The sequence below is a fragment of the Tenrec ecaudatus genome, chromosome 5, assembly GCF_050624435.1.
Source record: "Tenrec ecaudatus isolate mTenEca1 chromosome 5, mTenEca1.hap1, whole genome shotgun sequence".
NCBI lineage: Eukaryota > Metazoa > Chordata > Mammalia > Afrosoricida > Tenrecidae > Tenrec > Tenrec ecaudatus.
Genome location: NC_134534.1, coordinates 126,409,221 through 126,430,931, shown reverse-complemented (window position 1 = coordinate 126,430,931; position 21,711 = coordinate 126,409,221). Strand labels below are relative to the sequence as shown.

The window sequence follows — 21,711 nt, the reverse complement described above, 5'->3', positions numbered from 1 at the left end:
TGGAGCACTATGCATCACTGAAAAACACTGAGAATCGCATGAAACACATTGTCTCATGGGAAGAGTTGGAGGAAATTATGCTAAGTGAAGTTAGTCAATCACAAAAGAACAAGTGCAACATGAGTCCACTGAGGTATGTATAATCAGCACAGTAGGTGTAGAAGAAAAGCCACTTCTCTTAGACTTTATGGGGCTGTGGTACAGGGAATCAGGTAGGGGACAGATCAAACCCAAGGGTGTACATGTCATCCCAACACAAAGAAGGAGAAGGGGGTGGGAATAAGAGGGAGAAGATGGCACTGGGGAGTAGGGCACTAATCCACCCTGGGGGAAGGTATTATTTATCTCCATAGAAATGGGAGTGTGGGTACAGACCCCACCATGGAGCGCCAAACCTTGAGGTCAATGTAACCACATGGAGAAACTCCTGAACAGAGAGGTCTAGGGGGTCAACCCCAATCAGAGCCAAACTGATCCCCCAACTGATGCCCACACCCCCCCACACACACACATACATGAGAAATATGCGTTACAGAAGACAACACATACTTACCTGGCAGGGGAGATACCATGATCATGAAGGTGGTTTTCCCAGAGCGAGGCTTATCCATTGAACTCCGGATGTGCTGACCCCTGCAATTTCCCCAAATGTCGGAAACTCGACTGCATAATGTGTAGTAGTGGGGAACTGCTTTCACGCTCTCCCCTGAAAAAAAAAGAAGACAACAGTAAACCTACAGATTGGGGAGAGGGGAAGGGCCACACAGAAGCAAACCCACACAGAAGCAAACCAAAGAGGACAAAGAGAGAGCTAGTGGCTAGGAGGATATCCCTGCATGGAGCTTCTAAAGCACAGAGAGGCTTGTAAGGCCGACAACAACTTGAGACATGATGTGTTCTTGCTGGAGCATACTGAGACAGAGGACAATACAAGGGAAGCACAGCCAGGGGACGTACAATAGGTGGAACCAAGAAAGGGTCATAACAGATCAGGCCCCCAAATAGACTTCCAGCTAGGAGGGACAGTTCCTGGAACCCTCGGGACCAATGAGGAGATAATCATAAAGGTCAGCAGACAGACCTGGAATTTGGATGCATTTTCATTTGGGTTCTCTTCTTCTATTTTGCTAGTTTCCCCCTCTTTCTATTCAATCTTTTGTTTTGTCTGTTGTTGTTATTTTGCTTACCTACATAAGATAGGCATGGGAAGCAAGACTGGGCAGAAAGCAATGGGACCAAAGGTTCTGGAGGGACTTGGGTGGAGGAAAGAAATGGTGAGCAAAGAACACCATGGACAGGGGAACAATAAGGGAATTAAAATCAACAATGAGGCAGACATAAAGATCTCGGTGGTTTAGGAGCAACAGCACGCTAGCTGAAAGGCCTTATAAGGCAGAAGACGGACCAGCAAAATGGTGGGGCAGGAGGAAGTTAGAGGGAAACAGAGGAAATATCTAGGAAGCAAAACTGTGGATAGAGATATAAAGATAGGTGTACACTTAAGTAAATATATTAATTCATAAAAATAGAGATATTGGCCTAGGTACATATATTTATATGGCAATACATTGAAGAGGTGGATGAGGGTTGGGACCTCTGTTCAACCTTCCCTAAATGTAACAACACGTTGTTCTAATAACCTGGCGTTCTGTGATGCTCACCCTTCCGACATGATCTCTGAAGACAAAATTGTTGCATAAACAAATGTGGTGAAGAAAGCTGATGGTGCCCAGCAAGATGTACCATCTGGCGTCTTAAAGGCTTGAAGTTAAACAAGCAGCCATCTAGCAGAGAATCAACAAGCCCACATGGAATAAACACACCAGTTCGTGTGATAAACAGAGTCAGGTAAAAGACACCAGAAGACACAAAACAAAACAAAAGTACATATTGTTGAGAACTAGGGGGTGGAGCAAAGGATCAAATCCATTTGCAGAAAATAGGACAAGCCCTCCCAGAAGGTTCCCAAGGAAAGAATGTGTCAGCCAGGCGCAGCACAGCACTGAGGAAACACCCAATACTCCTTTGGTTCTTCGAGGCTTGCTGTCCCCCACTTTCATGACCCCCAGTCCTGCCTTTCAGTTCTGCCTAGAATGGAGCATGTACACTGGTACAGGAAAGAGCTCATGACACATATAATTCAGGTCAGATAAATCCCTCAGGAACAGAAATGGGATTAACTGTAACAGGAAGGTAGTGGGGAAGATGGTGGTGAGGGGAGGGAAGGAGAATCAGTTGCAATGATTGAAGCATAAGCCCCCTCACCTTGAGGGGTATTGTGGTGCTTACATAATCTGGTGTCATTTTGGGACTTGAGAGGATTAAGAGTGAAAGGGTGGAGTCCAGTCTGTCAGTCTGATCATAGCCAATGAGGCCTCTGTGTGGGCATGGCTTTCTCCTGAGAATTCTGTTTTTTTCTCTTTGGAGGCAGGCGAGATTCTCTGCTCACTTCCTGCAAGACATTCCTGAGGAGAAGACACATGGATCTACCTTGACGCAGGCATGGGAACTGGAGAAGCCACATAGAGAACTATGCCAGCACTGAGATGCTTATAATAGCACTGGATCCAAAGACTTTCTTCTACTCACTGGCCTGTGATCATTCTGCATTCGGTGTCATTGAATGTGTTTGGTGAGTCTGAAGATGACTTCATAGATGGACATCGGACATATGAGCTAATATCAGACTTCTGGACTTGGACTAGACTGGATTGGGATGATTTTTAATGTATAATTACCCTTTATATAAAACTCTCTTATATTAACTGGAGTCAAAACCGAAGCTCAATCATCATGATTATTGTTTTGGGTAGAAGAGGATACAGGGATGCTTTCTTTTCCTGTGGTTGGCAGGCCTTTTGAAGAGGTATTTCTCCTTCCTGTCACTCCTGGACAAAAAAATCTATAAAAACTGTCAGGGAGAGCATTTCACATCATTTTTGGCAACACACATAGCTTGAAGTGGTGGGTAGGGATTTAGACACAAAACTACTCCAGAATTTAAGGCAAGTTGTTTCAACCACGCTGTGAGAATTGCTTACAAAACCTGGTGTTTGGTACCTTTGAAATAAATGGCATTCTTTTTTAGTGTCATTCCCTCCTGTCACTTTAATTAAAACAAATAACAGGCAGGCCCTAAAATACAAAAAGCAGTTGGCAGCCTCACCCATTTTGTATGCCTTCCAATTTCTCAAAGGCTTTTGAAAGAAAAGAAACTTTAAAGTGATATACTATGATGTAGGCTCTGCTATTTGTGACTTTCTCTAATATCCTCTTGAGACCCTTTAGACATATAGAAACAACTCACCCATCCTTCTTCCCCCCGATTTCTCTTACAGCTAGGTGACAGATGATGTGTAAACTTGAGCAGGAAAGTTTGGAATTGACATTACCTTAGTCTGGAAGCAGATATTGTGGTCTGGGGCATGTTTCCATTTGTGCCTAGCTCTATCTATCCAACGCTGAATGTGCTCAAGGTATTTATTCATCCAGGCAATGGAATCTAGTACCATCCTGGCACCTTGCAGCCAAAAAGCCCTGGCTTCAAACTAATGCTCTGTGACTAATGAGCTACAGGACTTAAGGTTTTAGATGTCCTGAGCAACCCGAATCCTCAGTCTATATTAATAGCATCTCCCCCGTAGTGTTACTGTTCTAATATGGAATGTTATCACTTTCGATTGCCAATGATGTGTGATAATGCCTAACAAAGGGTTCGGTATACAACTATTGTTAGCTGCTGCTGAGGCGTCTATAACTCATGGTGGTTCCATACAATTGAACAACTCTATGGTGCTCCACAGGGTTCTCACCAGATGACTTTTGGATTTGTGTTTCTTTCTAGCTATCTTAATCCGAAAGTTCCACAGATCAGCACCAAAGCAACATGCAGCCTCTACTGTAAGATGGGTGCTGGCCGCACATGATGTTGTGGGTCTGTGGGGAACAAATGCATGTCTCCCACATGACAAGTGAGAGTTCTACCACTGAACAACCAATGCCTTGAGACATAGTTGTTATTGCTGTGTGCTCTAGAGTTAGTTTTGAGTCTTCGTGAACCCACATGACAGGGTAGAACTACCATAAAAGATTTCCTTGGCTCCAATCGTTACAGTAGCAAATTACCATCTCCTTTCTCCCATGGGGCCTTGGGTTAAGTTCAGACTGGCAGCCTTTAGGTTAGTAGCTGGTGCTTAACTGTTGCACCACCAGGGATCATTTGGCACACAATTAGTGCTTCGTGAGTATTTGTGAACCATGAAAAAAAATGAAGTCCTTCACATAGTGCCAGGCTAATAAACCATGTCAATTATCGCGATCGTTGTGATGATGATGATGGTGATTCTGTCCATTTGCTTTCAGTAACTGATGATTGGCCTTAAACTAGCAGAGTTTATATAATGGACAGTCTTCCCCTTCTCTTGCTTGGAGCTTTAGTCTCTTAAGTATTTTCAAGACTTTTTGAGGAGAATTACTTGTTGAATGCCATCATTATATTCAGTGGCAGCCGTTGTCTAGGAAAATAGTTCATGGAAAGAATAGATTTCTACTTAACGCAGGGAAAAAAGAGATGTTGACATTTTTCACCTTGCAAAGCTTAATGATTCAAGTCATTTCTGTGGTTAGGTTTTAACATTTAAAATGATAAATAGCCTTCAGAATTCTTTGAATATATTCCTTACTCCAATTTTAAATAACTTTTCCAATAATATTTTGTTTAGCTTTTGCTTATTTTACTTATATAGGATTTACAAAATGACTAACAATACTTATAAAGACCCCAAAAGGAGAGTATGACTGATACTGCGCTCCTAATAGGGAACATTGGACCCAGTTTCTGGAGCCACCCTGGAGACGCAGGTCATATGCATAGAATACTGGTATATTGGACCTTGTGTTTTCAAGGCACACAGAATACTCCAAATGCCATTACAGAGGAATGTGATGTGAGAACTTCATTAGGTGAACTGGACTCTACCTTAAACACCTCTGTAATCAGAGCACGTAAACCCCCCAAAACTACATGGAGTGTGAAGAAGCGGAAGAGCTATACCAAAAATTTCAAACTGTCAATAGGCAGACTACCATTTACTTACTACTTCAGTGCGCTATTTGCTTTATTAAGGTACACTTTTTTCTATCAGTCCTGGGACTGACATTGTCAATCAATATTATTGTAAGTTTTGCTTAACCACCTATTCCTATTGTTTGTGTTAATAGCATCCAGTCATGTAAGGATTTAATCATTACAAATCAATAATCCATATATTGCCATTTGTAGCTAGCTTACACTTGTTTAGTCTCTTTTTCTCAGTACAGTGGAAGTCCAAAATATATTTGCAGGATCTACACATAGAATGAGCCTCCGGGGATTTGTTTCTGACCGTAATTGAAGGATGGGAATAGCCTGGTTATCAGATCAAGAGATTTGTGGAGACTAATTTGATAGATTAAAATGAAAACTTTGACTTGAGCGGTTAAAACCATATTATTGTATCTGCCTTTGACAGACTTTGAGTTTGATCTGGTTTTTGATATATTCTGTTGTTTTGTTTTCAAACTGGTTATCTCTGTTGTAGGTTGTTATTGTTGGTAGCCTTCTTTGCTCTGTGTTGTGTATTTTTCTATGTTTTTTGGTATATGAAATCTAGGATAGGTGAATCTAGAGAGGCAATAACTAGAATAAATGTTATGGGGGATATGGCAAGGAAGGGGTGTGTGTGTGTGTGTGTGTGTGTGTGTGTGTGTGTGTGTGTGTGTGTGTGTGTGTGGTCAGGGCGGTGGGGATAATACCAAGGAGTACAAAAGGAGAAACACGTTTTGAAACTGATTATGGTAGTGATTGTACAATACTTCTTGATGTGACTGAACTAGTTAATAGTGTGATGTCTGGATTATGTCCTAATAATATTTTTAATTAAAGCATTTTATTGGGGGCTTGTACAACTCTTTACACAATCCACACTTACATCCATTGTGTCGAGCACTTTTGTACATTTGTTTCCCTCCTCATTCTCAAAACATTTGCCTTCTACTTGAGCCTCTGGTATTTGCTCCTCATTTTTCTCCTTCCTTTCCCGCTCCCCCTGCTTCACGAACCCTTGATAATTTATAAATTATTATTATTTTGTCATATCTTACACTGTCCAAAGTCTCCCTTCATCCATTTATCTGCTCTCCATCCCTCAGAGAGGAGGTTATATGTAGATCTTTGTAATCTGCTCCCCTGTTAAGGTTATATATGTATGTCTGTATGTATGTATATATATATGAGAGAGAGCCAGGGAGAGAAATTAAAGAGAAGTGTTCCTCTCTTTAATTTAACCTCTGATATTTACAAAGCTTTAATATCTTCCTATTTTCTTCCATGACTTGTTTAGGTTCAACTTTAAGAGTTAAAGGGATTCTTTATACTTTACCACAAAGGGGCATTTTTACTGAAATGCAGTGTTTATATGTTCGGCTGCTAAGTGTATTGGCTAGCTGTTGGAAACTGAGCAACTCCATGGAAGAAAGACAGGCTTTCTACTCCCGCTAAAGAATTACAGCCTCAGAAACCCATTGGGACAGTTGTACCTGTGCTCTGGGGTCACTCTGAGTTGGAATCAACTTGATGGAAGTGAGGCTTTTGTTTGTTTTTGGTTTTCTCCCAGCGGCCAGAGTGAGTTAAGAGCGAAGTTGCGAGTTGGGAGGAGCAGGGTTAGGAATGCGTGCGTACCAAAGGAGACATCAAGAACCCATTTTCCACATGTCCCTCTGGTGTCCTATGCTGTCAAGTGGGCTCTGACTCAGAGTGACCCCACGTACATGAGATCGAAGCGCTGCCTCTCAGAACAAGGAGGCTGCTGTTCACAGTAAGAGCAGGTGTTGGGTATTGTTGCACCTCATCTAGGAAAGTTTTACATACTAGACATTGTACAACATTCTAGAGAATTAAGAAGTTATTTTTTCTAAATTAAATATAAGAATGTAGCCTAGAGATGAAGGCAGAAATATGAATACTACATATCTACACTATTTATATTTTTGTGGAAAGGAATTACAAGGAAAAGAAGAGTTAGTGAGTTGAGTGGATCAACTTGCAAGGGAAAACGTGCACTTTAAATATATTTTCAATGTTTGAAATAAGATATCTTTTGCATTCAGTAAAATTCACTCTGACGTGTAAAGTTCTGCAAATCCTGGCACATGCATACATTTGTGTCACCAATGAACAATCAAGACGGAGACCGGTTCCCTCACCCCAGTCATGAGTCTTGCCGCTCTGCAGCCAGTCTCCTCACTCACTCCAGACTCTGGCAAGAACGGATATCTTTTCTGTCCCCTTGACCTTGCTTATCTTCCGAACAATTAAAAACAAAAACAGCAGAGGGTAATATATTTATCTTTACATCACTCCCACTAGTTTTATTTATTTTTTTACAATTTACTTCATTATTGTTGTTCAGACTATACAGAGCAGAGCACACGGGTTCAATGTTCCTATTTGTACAAGTCAGTGGCATTGATCACATTTTCCAATTTATACAACCATTCTCACAACCCTTTATGAATTGTTTCTCCTGTATTATCATCACTTCCAAGGTATTCGATCTGCTTTTTCCAGTTTCTGTTGACAGTTTAAATAAGTCTGGAGACAGTTTTTAAGAGACTACCATGCTCACTGCAGGTATTCTTTATTAGTTAAGTGAAACTGTTGTTTGTTTTTAAGAATACTTAGGGGATATTTGTGGTTTGAAGTTTAAAGATGATCCCTGGGAAATGGTTTCAGGATGCATTCAGCCATGATGGAGCTACAAACTCTGGATTATATGATTTTGAAATTCAGGTTTGTAATTTCCCCCGTGTGGTCAAGATAACCTTTATAGAAACTTTGATCAAAATATTCAGTAATGACTGCCAGGCACTGTCCAGTTCTGGTCTCCTGGCAAAGGAGGCAGGAACTCATAGAGACAATTAACTACACATTTTGATGAAAACTTAAAAACAAAACGAAACTCCTTACTCTCCATCTTATAGGGACCAATTGTTTGATTTACCTTCATTTTTTTAACTACACATTTTGATGAAAACTTTTTATAGCTATCAAAAGATATAGCATCTGGGGTTTTAAAGGCTTGAAGGTAAATAAGCAGCCAACTAGCTCGGAAGCAAAAAATCCCACAGAAAAGAAGCACACAAGCCTAAGTGAACACAAGGTGTTGAAGGGATCAGGTAGCAGACACCAAAGAACAAAAACCATCATTGTGTGATCACCTTCCCCACATAAACGCTGAGGGCAGATGTGTGCATAAGTAAGTGTGGTGAAGAAGACTGTTGAGCGATATAGCGTCTGGGAACTTAAAAGCTTGAAAGTAAACAAGCGGCCATCTAGCCCAGAAGCAACAAAGCCCACATGGAAGCAGCACACCATGTGTGATCATGAAAGGCTGAGGGGACCGACCAGGTTTCAAGCACCAAAGGCGGGGGGGGGGGGAGATAATATCAGCGTGAATGAGGGGAGCGCATGATGGGGACCCAATGCCCATCTGTAGACAACTGGACATCCCTTGCAGAGGGGTAGTGGGGAGGAGTTGAGTCACTCAGGGTTCAGCATAGCAATAATGAAACTCACAACCTTCCTCTGGTTCTTAAATGCTTCCTCCCCCCAACTATCATGATACCAATTCTACCTTGCAAACCTGGTTAGACCAGAAGATGCATAGTGGTACAGATGGGATCTGGAAACACAGGGAATCTAGGACAGATGAACCCCTCAGGACGAAGGGTGAGAGTGGTGATACCGTGAGGGAAGGGAGGGTAGAAAGGGGTAACTGTTCACAGGAATCTACATATAACCTCCTCTCTGGGAAATGGGCAACAGGAAAGTGGATGAAGGGAGACGCCGGGCAGTGTAAGATAAGATAAAATAATAATTTATAAACTATTAAGGGTTCATGAGGGAGGGCAGAGTGGGGAAGGAGAGGGATGGAACAAAGAAAAATGAGGAGCTGATTCCAGGAACCCAAGAGAAGGCAAATTTTGAGAATGATGAGCGCAACGAATGTATAAGTGTGGTTGACACAATTGACGCATGTATGGATTGTGATAGAGCTGTATGAGCCCCAGTAAAATAAATTTTAAAAAAACTTTAAAAAGATCCTTACTCTCTCTCTTATAGGGTTCAATTGATTGATTTACCTTCTTTTAAAAAATAATTTTATTGGGGGCTCAAACAACTCTTATAACAATCCATATATCCATCCATTGTGTCAAGCACTTTTGTACATTTGTTTACTTTGTCATTCTTAAAACATTTGCTTTCTACTTGTGCCCTTGGTATCAGCTTCTCATTTTCCCCTCCTGCCCTGGTCCCCCCTCCCCCATGAACCCTTGATAATTTATAAATTATTGTTATTTTGTCATATCTTATACCGTCAAATGTCTCCCTTCATCCCTTCTCCACTGTTCCCCAGGGAGGAGGTTATATGTAGATCCTTGTAATCTGTTCCCCATTTCTACCCCACCTTCCCTCTACCCTCCTGGTATCACCACTCTCACAACTGGTCCTGGGTTTCATCTGTCCTGGATTCCCTGTGCTTCCAGTTCCTATCTGTACCAGTGTACATCCTCTGAGCCAGCTGGATTTATAAGGTAGAATTGGGATCATGATAGTAGGGGGGAGGAAGCATTCAAGAAGTAGAGGAAAGTTGCATGTTTCGTCGTTGGTTCATGGCACACTGACTGTCTCCTATCCTCCCCGTGATCCTTCTGCAAGGGGATGCCCAATTGCCCACAGATAGACCCTGGGTCCCTACTCTGCACACCTCCTAATTCACAATGCTATAATTTTTTGGGTCTTTGATGCCTGATACCTGATCCCTTCCGATGCCTCGTGATCTCACAGGCTGGTGTGCTTCTTCTATGTGGGCTTTTTTGTTTCTCAGTTAGAAGGCCACTTGTTTATCTTCAAGCCTTTAGGACCCCACACTATATCTTTTGATAGCCAGGCACCATCAGCTTTCTTCACCACATTTGCTTATGCACACCGTTTTGTCTTCAGCAATTTTGTCGAGATAGGCTGGTGTGCTTCTTCCATGTGGGCTTTGTTGTTTCCTAGCTTGGTGACTGCCTCTTTATCTGGCTGCTTATAAGTTTTTAAGATCCAAGCCACTAACCAGAAGATGGGTGCTACACAGTGAACTAGGACATAAAACTACAGCACCAAACACAATATTGTGTCAATTAACTGGGATATCCCATAGTACCATGGCCCCCAAATCCAAACTAAGCATCTAAATTCTAGGAGATGTTTGTTTATACATATGTAGGCTCCACTATTGCATTTGTCATTGCTATCTTAAATATATCCATCAAAGTTTGACCAATTCAATTTTGTATAAATATAAAAACTATTGACAGGGATTACATTAATTGGTTTATGCCTGGAATAACAGCCCTTCCTTACAAGCTTCCTTTAACTATTTTTTCTTTTTGTAGATAAACTCAGGTACTTACAGAGTTTTGTTTGTAAGTCTTTGTACATTTCATTAAAGGTATTTTTCCAATGTATAAAATTATGTATCTGCATCTATTTATCTATTTATTTATTTAGTGTTAGCATTTTGGATGTTACTCTAATTATCTGGCTTACCTGTTTTCTGATAAAAAGTCTTTGTATGTCTTATCTTTGTTCCTTTGCATTGCTCATATATTTTACCCAACCACACCCTGCCCCTCCATGGTTGCCTTTCTCTGTTGCTGTTTGCAGTTTGAATATATATGTACCATGTCTATGGGTGATGTGTATCCTTCTCATATATATATCTATTTGTATTTCTATTTATAATTATAGTTTATATTTATCGTACATGAGCTTCTTGTATTTGTGATTTCATGTCTAATACTAATTTTGGAAATTGCTTGCCTGTGATATCTTCAGGTATCTTCTTCTACTCCATTTTCTCACTCTTTCCCTATGGGATTCCAATTACATGTATGTTACATCATTTAATATCACAGGGTTTTTCCACCTCTTTTTAAAATTTCTCTGTCTGGATTTCTGTTGGGTCATTGCTTACTGACTTCTATTTGGTTGAATCCTTCCTTGGCTATGATCAATCTACTTATAAACCTGGAAAAGGCAACTTTTATCTGCTACTAATTTTTAATTTCTCATTTGTACTTCATCCTTTCTTATAGCCTCTGTCTTTTTCTTCCCATGAGAAATTACCTGTTTATGTTCATTTGTACTTCTCTTCCACCAAAACATTTAACATACTTAGCATAAATTAAAATAAATACTTTGTTATGTTTAAGGTGAAAATTCTCAGAGAAAATTAGGTTCCTACTTAACAATTTTTATACAAATTGTTCCATGGTATCGGCTACAATTTTTGCCATTTGACAACTTTCTCATTATTTCCATTCTTTTTTTTTTCAGTTGCTCTATCGTCCATGCCACCCCTTGCCTTCTTATCTTGTTTTGGGGTAAGTGTTGATTATTTGGTCTGGTATACTTGATTGTTTAAAAGAGCATTACCCATGGGTGATATTCTTTATTTTATAAATCAGTCTGTTATTTGACTAATAGGCAACTTCTGGGAGTGACTTCAATCCCAACGTAAATGTGTATCTTAAAGTGATAGCATTTGGGGTTCCTCTAATGTACATCAATAGAATTAGTTCAATGTCTTTGTTTTTTAGAAATTTTAATTTTCTTCTTATATTTCCCTCCCATTCTAACTAGAATCTTCTATTACGTCCTTGATCAAAACATTTGGCAGTGGTAACTAGACACCATCTAGTTTTTCTGGTCTCAGGCTAGAAGAAGCCAGGGTTGGCATGGGTTATTAATCCTACAGACTAATTTCTTCTTTGAGTCTTTGGTTTCCTTTATAGTCTTTTGCACTAGATGAGTAGAGAATGAGAGTTAATATGTTACTATCTTCCCACAAATTTGTAAGTGCGCAGCCACTACTTACCAAACTAGAATTTAGAACAGTATCTTTATAAACGATGTTATGCCAATTGTCTGAGTCATCCCACAAAAGGTGATCCTAAGATTGTTAACACAGTACACCAGTCCTGTGAGGAGTTTGGCTATGTTTGGGAAGTTTCCACAAGTGTTCCACTGTGTGCTTCGTTATATATAAGTAGCACATGCAAAAATGTATATGCATATGCCTAAAATATTCTTTCACACACATGATCACACATGCTTTTCTATGCACTATAGCATGTACATCTACCTATGGAACCACACACATATTTTGTGATTGTTTTATTGCAAAATTATGTATGCCGTAGCATTTAACAAATTGACCTTCATCTTGTGCACGTCTGATGGTCTTCAATGCCCTTGGCCAAGTTAGACTGACATAGATTGGACATTGATTGCCTTTCCCATGATGACTTTCTCTATGCCATGCCCCCACAGCCCCCAAAAAAGGTGTCTACTATCTAGAAAGTGACTCCCTTGTTTTCCCTCTCTTATCCACGGTAACTGTCAAGTCATATTTCTTTCTATGTATGTGTTTATCCTTGACTTTCTAGAATAAAAAACTATGCAGAATTTTCCCTTGATGTGATTAATTTTTTGCAATCAGCATGAGTCTGTAGATTCATCTACACAATGATTCTCAGGTTCCTCTTTATTCTTTATCATTACCCAATATCCCATTGTCCATATGTATCATAACTGATTTATCCGTTCATTCATCGATAAGCACTCAGATTGTTCCATCTTTTTACTATTGTGACTAATGCTTCCATGAGCATGGGTGGGCACACATCTCTGTTCCACAGCAGCTAGATCCCTTGGGTACCTAGGAATATGTCTGTTGCTTCATAAGATATTTCTATTTCTAGTTTTTTGAAGAAGTACCATATGGTTTCCACAGTGATTTTGCCATATACAATCCCACCAGTAGTATGAAATCTCCCCCACAACTTTGCAGCGTATTTTTATTTCTTTTAAATCGCTGCCATTTTTGTAGGAATGATATGATATCTCATTGCATTTGTTAGTCTGGATACTTTAAAGAAACAAATCCACAGAAACATATCTATAAGAGAGAGTTTAATATAAAGGGTAAATGCCCATCAAGAAAACATCCCAAACCAGTGCTGCCCAAGTCCACAAGTCCAACATTAACCCATATGTTCAACACCAATCCACAAAGTCCTCCTCCATCTCACAAAACACATGCAACGACTACAGGAAGAAAGCTGAGTCAGTGAGCTTGTAAGCATCTCAGCGCTAGCAGGGGTCTCCACACGGCTTCTCCAGCACCCAGGCTTGCATGCCGCTTCTCCTTGGGGATGTCTTGCAGGAAGTGAGCCTTGCAAGCTGAAGCAGAGAACTGGCTAAGGCAGCTGCACCCTGGTCTGACCATCACAAAGCAAGAAACCCTAGAACTCGAAAGAAGAGGCTGAGCCATTTATACCTCTGCCCTTCAATTAACCCCACATGACTTTATCAAACATGTTGGCACAATAAACTAACTCATAGATTTTTTGCATTTGTTCTAGGTTTTTAAATTAGGTGGTGTATAATTTTTCAAAATCTGTTATGATACTCTATCTCAGTTGTTTCTCTTTTTATGATTATTTGCATCCTCTCATTTTTTTATTTGTTAATTTGGCCAGTGGCTTGTCAATTTTATTGAATCTCTAAAAGAAAGAGCTTGTAGTCTCATTATCTTTTCTATTATTTTTCTGTGTTGTATCACATTTATTTCTGTGATTTTATTATGTTCTGATCTTTATTACTTTACGTATTCTAGTACCAATGGTATAATTTTGATCTTCCTTTTTATTCGAGTTATGGATGCATTTATAGCTATAACTTTTCCTGAGATCTACTTTTGTTGTGCACGTTTTGGGTATGTTATATTTTTATTTTCTTTTATAGTTTTTTTCTTCCTTTAAAATGGTTTTTAAGTATATATAATTTAGTTTTCTAGTATTTCATTTTCTCTTGCTAATGCAGTTCTGTTTTGGCTTTTTGGCATTTGTAGCTTTATGGCATTATGTTCACTGAATAATGCTTTGTATTATTTATGCCTCTGTTTATTGAGGTTTGCTTTGTGTTCTAAGAGGGTCTTTTCAGGAGAATGTTGCATGTACATTGAAGAATGTGCAACTTGTTGCTGTTTTGTAGTGTGTTTTCTTTATGTGTCAGCAGTTTTAGCTGATTGATACCTTGTTTACATGGCCTGTGTCTTTTTTTATTTTCTTTCTCATTTATTTTATCCACTATCAAAAGTGATGTCTTATAGGACTATTTCTTATTTAAAGTATTTAGTGTGTTTTTAAATTCTATTATTGGACACTTAGATATTTCTTATTTTATATCATCTTAGTGAAGTGGCCTTTAAATCATGACACAATGGTCTTCTTTGTCTCTTATAATGGATTTGTATTTAAAATCCATTTTATTAGGTGTGCCTTGCCAATACAGTTCTGTTTTGGTTACTGTCTGCTTGATGTGTATATTTTCCTCCCTTCTCCCCTTTCCAAGAATGGATTACTATGCCAAGAAAAATCCTGCTTCCTCACCTTCACTCCCTTATTAAACTTGTGCCTGAGTGGAGGGCTCTTTTCTCCCCCTACACACAGAGGCCCTGTGTCAACCCCTCTGACACACTGGTATTGCCCCACTTCTCTGTATCAGTGATGGAAGCCCTTCAGACCACCCATCTGAGCACAGAAGTGTTGTGCTTTCCCTCCCTCTTCTATCTTCCACCCTCTTGTGTCCACAGAGAAGGCACCTGGGCTGCCTGTGCAGACCACAAATGCCTTTGTCCCTTTCTCCCTTCTAAGGGACCACAGCCTTCCCTCCATTTTCTCCCCTACTTGGAAACTTAGCAGGCTTCTAGCACATATCAACCCAAATCACCTCTCATCAACCCGAATGTTCACTCAGAGTCCCGCCCCCTTCATAGAGGTGTGTAGGGCTCTCTCCACATAGTGAAAGGGTAGAAATAAACTTTCTTCCCTGCCCCATCTGTACCACCTCCTAACAGCAGCATGGAGGCCTTTACCATGGATGGTTAAGGTGTGTGTCACTTTGGCTGAGCCGTAAGTCTCAGTGGTTTGGCGATTATGATATCATCATTCCCCTTTGGTTAGATGAGTAGACAATAAATTGAAAGGTGGTTTCCTCCAGAATGTGATATGCTTCCAATATATGTGGACATTCTGGCAAAGTTTTCTTCCTTGTTGGCAGGCTCAGGATCCTAGCTCTGGCACAAAGTTGGAACTCTGGTTCTTTAGATTTAATGAAGTGGCAAGCTGATCCTAAATGTTCTTAACCTCTACCATTTATGATTCAGCAGCCTGCCATCTTGAATAGGTAAACTTGAATTCATTCACTTCTGCAGGCAGCAGTTTTTCATCTGACATGCCAATCCTTCCTTTTCAGTCTCTGTAGTTCTATGAATCAGGAGAAGCCAGCACTCATGGACTTGGAAATGTAGCCCATGGACTTGGAAATGTCCAGCTTCTACAGTCTTATGAACTCTTGCTCTCTCCTTGCACCTAACTGGTTTTACCTCTTTAGAGAACCCTGCCTAAGACATCCCATCTACCCACCCACCGAGGCTCTACTGTATGACTATGTGCACACAGACAGCATGCCTAGCAAACCAGGGTACGTACCATCTATTTGTGTGAAAATGAAGTTCACATTATGAAGGGCGGGCATCTTGTACCCTACCATAGGAAAGGATCCTGATGTTTCATATCCAATCAATTATCCAAAGGTAGATCTTAAGTGCTTGATTCCATAGCTCCCACTTGTGTACTCAACATCCCTTACCCTCTAGTCAAATCAACGTCAAAGACATACATATATCAATAACTCAAAATAACAACAATCAGAATAAGGCAAAGGAAGGGAAACAGTACAAGGAAGAAATTTCAATTGAACACTTCAAAGCAAAAGTGGAAATAAAAATATGAAAGCATTCATGTATTGAAAACAACAACCATATCCAAAGCAGAAGAGAGAGGGGAAAATGTGGACCAACATATTGCTGTTGAGTGCCATAGAGCTGAGTCTGATGTATAGGCGTCCCATGCACAACAGAACAAAACCCTGCATGGTCCTGCGCCATGCTCACAATTGTTTCTATGTCGGATCCCACTGATATAGCCACTGTGTCAATCCATCCCATCAAGAGCCTTCTTCTTTTGGGCCACCCCTCCACTTAACCAAGCATGATGTCCTTCTCCAGGGGCTGGGGTCTCTTGACAATATGTCCAAAGTAGGTAAGATGAAATCTTACCGTCCTTGTCTCTGAAGAGCACGCTGGACATTGCAATATTACCTTGTACTGTTCTTACAATCGTCTGTTGGTCCATGTACAAATTGGAAATGGCCACAATAAAGTGTTCCAGAATTCCCATTCTTCTCAAGGTGACTGACAGTTTACTGAGGTTCACATAGTCTTTGCATAGTCAAGGAAACATCTTTCTGCCACCTTTTGCTTGGAGCCAAGATCCCTGACATCCGCAATAATGATATCCCCTGCTCCATGTCCTCTTTTCAATCCTGCCGAACTTGAGACAGTTCCCTGTCAATGTACTGACGCACCCATTAATCGCTGACCTTGAGCATAAGTTTACGTTAGTGCCTTCTCAGAGATATCATTTTACAGTTTGAATGCTGTGTTGCGACACCTTTCTTTGCAATGGGCACACATATGGATCTCTTCTAGTCAGTTGGCCGAGTGCTGTGTTCCAAATTTCCTGGCATAAGTGAGTGAATGTTTCCAGTGTTTCTTCAACTTTTTGAAACATTTTGATGGGTATTCCTGGAGCCTTGTTTTGGGGGTTAATGCAAGTTGAATTTCTTCCTTCAGCACCATTGTTCTTCCTCATATGCTACCTCCTGACATGCTGGGCTGTCCATTAGTTCTTTTTGGTCCAGTGATTCTGTGCATTCCTTCCATCTTCTCTTGACGCTTCCTGCATCATTCAATATTCTGCCTGTAGAATCTTCAAACTTGAAATTCGAAGCTTGAATATTTTTCTTGCTTTCTTTCAGTCGAGTATGTTCAATTCAGGTTTTTCTTGAGTTCGGTCCACCCGAGTGTATTCTTCCCTATTGGTTTTCTAATGCGAGGTCTTGAATACTTTATTAGATTATCTAACTTTGTCTTCTTGAGCTGCCTTTTGAAATTTTCTATTCAGCTCATTGACTTCATCCTTTCTTCCATTTGCTTTATCTACTCCAAGATTAAGAGCAAGATTCAGCCTCTTTTGACATCAGCTTTTATCTTTTCCTTTTATTCCTGATTTATTTTACAAGATCATTTTATTGGGGCCTCTTATAGCTCTTATAACAATCCATACATCAATTGTATGAAGCATATTTGTACATATGTTGCCATCATCATTTTCTAAACATTTACTTTCTGTTTGACTCCTTGCTATCAGCTCCTCTCCCCCCGCCCCTGTGACCCCTTGATAAATGATAAATTATTATTATTTTCATATCTTACCAACTGTTGTCTCCATTTGCAGTTCTGCTGTTTGCTCCCCCCACCCCCTTGGCGGGGGTGGTGGTGGCTTATGTGTTATTCATTGCAATCAGTTTCCCCTTCCTCTCCTCCTCTCCCCACCTTCCCGCTACCCTCCTGGTCTCATCACTCTCATTTCTGTTCCTGAGGGGCTCTCTGGCCTGGTTTCCATGTGTGTTGTAAGCACTTCTTTGTACCAGTGTACATGCTCCAGTCTAGCCTGAACTGAAAGGCTGGGCTGGGGTCATGACAGTGAGGAGGAATATTGTGGGTTTCATTGCTGCTATGCTGCACCCTGATTGACTCATCCTTCTTTGTAACCCTTCTGTGAGGGGAGTTCCTATTGTTTACAGTCAGGTTTGGGGATTCTACTCTCACTTCCTTCCTTCTCAACACATGCTTTTGTTGTCGTTGTTTTGTTTTGTTTTGGATCTTCTGATGCCTGTTACTTGAGTCCAGCAACATCTCATGATTATACAGACGGGGGTGCTTCTACCAATTCGGCTTGTTGTTCCTTTGCTAGATAGCCTTTTACTTTACTTCAAGCCTTTTTGACCCCATGCAGTGAAAAAAGCTGATGGTTCCTGGCTATCAAAAGGTGCAGCATCTTTCCTGTCTTTTTAATGACCTTTTGCTTTCTTCATGCACAATGGTCTTGATGTCCTCTCACAGCTCATTAGATCTTCTATCATTATTGTTTAGTTAGTCAAATCTGTTCTTGAAATGTTCTCGAAATTCAGGTGGGATAGACTCAAGGTCATATTTTGACTCTCATGATTTTGTTTCAATTTCATTCAACTTTATACTGAACTTAGATAGAGATATGAGCAATTGATGGCCTGTTCCACAGTTGGCCCCTGGACTGGTTTTAGCTGCTGATAGTGAGCTCTTCTCTTGTGCCTTCCCGCAGATGTTCTGTATCTTCCATCTGGGGAAGTCCAAGTATATGGTTGCCTTTTGTGTTGTTGAAAAAAGGTATTTTCTATGAACAAATCATTGGTTTTGCAAAATTCTATCATATGACATCCAGCTTCATTTCTATCACCGTATTTCTATTTTCAAACTACTTTACTTTCTATTTGTTTTGAACTTTTGCATTCCAATCACTAAAACTATCAACACTTCTTGATTGCATGTTTGATTGATTTCTTACTGAAGTCGCTAGAATTCTTCAATTTTTTTCATCACTACCTTTTGCAGTTGGCACTTAGAGTTGAATAATATTTGTATTGATTGGAGTTACTTGAATGTGGATATGTATAAACCAATTCCAGATAGCATTGTACTTCATGATAGTTTTAGCAAGAGCCTTTCTGACATTGAAGGCCATGCCATTCCTCTTGATTATGTTATTCTTAGTATAGTAAATCATGTAATTTTTCTGATTCAAAATGGCCAATGCCAGTCCACTTCAGTTCACTAATTCATATGATATCAGTGCTCATGCATTCTAGTTCATTGTGACCACTTGCAGTTTCCCTAAATTTGTACTTTGTACATTCCAAGTTCAGACTATGATAAGATTTTTACAGCTATTTTGCTTTGAGTTGTGCCTCATTAGCAAATGAAAATCCTGATGTCTCCACTTCCACAGGCCTTACCTGCCTCATATCACCATGATCAACTCCCCTCTAAGAAATCACTTCCACTTCAGTCATATTATGAGTGGATGAACATAATGAATATAGATGTCAGCAGAGAAATTGTCTGCATTGATCTACAAATAATGGAAATATCTGACAAAGACATAAAAACTAGTACTAAGCAGACCTAAAGAGATACAGAAAAAGTGAAAAAAATGTAGATATAGATTTAAACCCCCCCCATACTAAACAAACTCAAAAAACCAGTACAAGAACAAAAGAACAAATTCAATAGAGATATACTCACTTCCATCAAGTCAGTGCTGATTCATAGCCACCCTATAGGACAGGGTGGAATTGCCCCTGTGAGTTTCTCAGACTGTCATGGTTTATGGGAGTTGAAAGTCTCCCTTTCTCCCTTGGAGCAGCTGGTGGTTTGAAACTGTGGACGTTGAGGTGAGAAGCTCACTATGTCACCAGGTCCCTAAAATAGAGCAGCTAAGGTTAGGGTTAGGGTCAGGGTCAGGGTTAGGGTTAGGTTAGGGTTAGGGTTAGGTTAGGGTTAGGTTAGGGTTAGGTTAGGGTTAGGGTTAGGGTTAGGGTTAGGGTCAGGGTCAGGGTCAGGGTTAGGGTTAGGTTAGGATTAGGGTTAGGAAAAAATAAATAAATAAATAAATAGAGCAGCTAGAATTTCCCCAGCTTTGTAATAAAATAATCCAAATAAACACATCTATTTTTAAAAACTAAAACTGGAGCTGCAATAATAGGAGAAAGAATGAATGAACTGGGAAGAAAAATCTTTAAGATTTTACTCAGTTTGATCAGAAAATAGAAAAGAGAATACAAAAAAAAAGAACGATGGTGATGGAGCACATCAAAAGAACCAATATATGCATGATGGTAATTTTATAAGAAGTAGGAAGAACACTACAGAAATAATTAAAAGTGAGAAATGGATCCGTAGTAACTGTTGGGGTTGTTGTTGTGTCTCGTCATCAGTTGGGGCTCCTGGCGATCCGATGTACAGCAGGATGTAACGCGGCTGGACTCTGCTCCAGCTCACACCTCTTCTGTTGGAGCCCGTGCCTGCAGCCTCTGCGTCGTCCATATTGTCCAGGGTCTTCCTTTTGACTATTCCTCTACTTTTTCCAAGCATGGCATATTTTTCCAGACAGTTCTCTCCTGATAACATGTCAAAAGAATATGAGCTATCCTTAGCCATCCTTCCTAAGGAGCATTCTGACTGTACCTCTTCCAAGCCACCTGTATTTGTTCTTTTGGTAGTTCACGGTACATTCAAGATTCTTCTCTACCACCTTAATTGGAATGATTCAGTTCTTCTTCAGTCTTCCTTATTCATGTGGGGTAGTTTAAAATACCATGGACTGTCACACACACACATCAATCCTCACAGTAGAGCCCTTGCTTCTCAACACCAGCGAGGTCTGTGCGGCAGGTTTACTCAGGGCAATGCATTCTTTGATCTCTTGACTGTAGCTTCCACGAGATCTGCTTGTGGATCCAAGCACAACAATATCCTTCACAACTTCAGTCTTTTCTCCAATTATCATATTGTTATCAGTGCAGTTGTCTTCTTTACCATTTTGGTCTCCTTTACATTGAGTTGTAATTCATAGTGAAGGTTGGCAAATCTCAAACTCTATCATCAAGTTCTTCAAATTCTCCTCACTTTCAGTGAGCAAAGTTGTGTTGTGTTATCTGCATGTTGCAGATTGTTAATAAACCTTCCTCCAATCCTGATGACCAATATCTTTTCATATAATCCAGATTTTCTGATGATTTGCTCCTCACAAAAATGGAATAAGTTTGGTGAGTGGACACAACTCTGACTCACACCTTTCTTGATTTTAAACCATGCAGTATTCTCTTGTTCTGTTTCCACAACTGTCTCGTGATCCACGAACAGGTCCACCATCAGCACAAGGAAGTGTTCCGATATTCCCACTCCACTAGCCTTAGTGTGTTATGGTTCACAGGGTCAACTGTCTTGGCATAGTTAATAAAACACGAATGAACATCTTTCTGCTATTCTCTGCTTTGAGTTAAGATCCATTTTTGTTGACAATAATAGTCTTTGTTCTGAATCTGATTCCCATTTTTTGAATCTGATCTGAATTTCTGGCAGATCCCTGTCAATGTACTTCTGTACCTATTATTGGATGATCTTCAGCAACAATTTACTTTCATTTGGTATTGTTCTGTAGTTTGAGCATTCTGAAGGATCACCTGTCCTAAGGAGGGGTACAAACATGGATCTCTTTCAGTGACTTGGCCAAACAGTTTTATTATAAAATTTCTGGTATAGACGAGGGAGTCCTTCCAGTGGTTCATTAGCTTGAAATATTTCAGTTGGGGTGGTAAGTATGTTTATTGTGCCAACCTGGCCAATGAACACATGTGGGATTAATTGAAGGGCGGAGAGATAAATGGCTCAACGAGTTTTGCCTTTCTTGTCTCTTGCTCTTTGATCATCGGACCAGTGTGCGGCTGTCTTAGCTTGTTCTGTGCCTCAATTTGCAAGCTACACCACTACCTGTGGGACACCTAACCTGTGGACTGTGTCACTGTAGTTTGAGGTTCCTTCAAGGCCAGCTTCACCA

General features: G+C 40.2%; 1 non-coding gene across 1 annotated transcript; it reads left to right on the top strand.

Moving 5' to 3' along the window:
• Positions 1-545: 545 nt before the first annotated feature.
• LOC142449351 (U1 spliceosomal RNA) lies at positions 546-709 on the top strand. The gene has a single exon (XR_012784550.1). It is a non-coding gene; the product is annotated as a U1 spliceosomal RNA (small nuclear RNA).
• Positions 710-21,711: the final 21,002 nt, after the last annotated feature.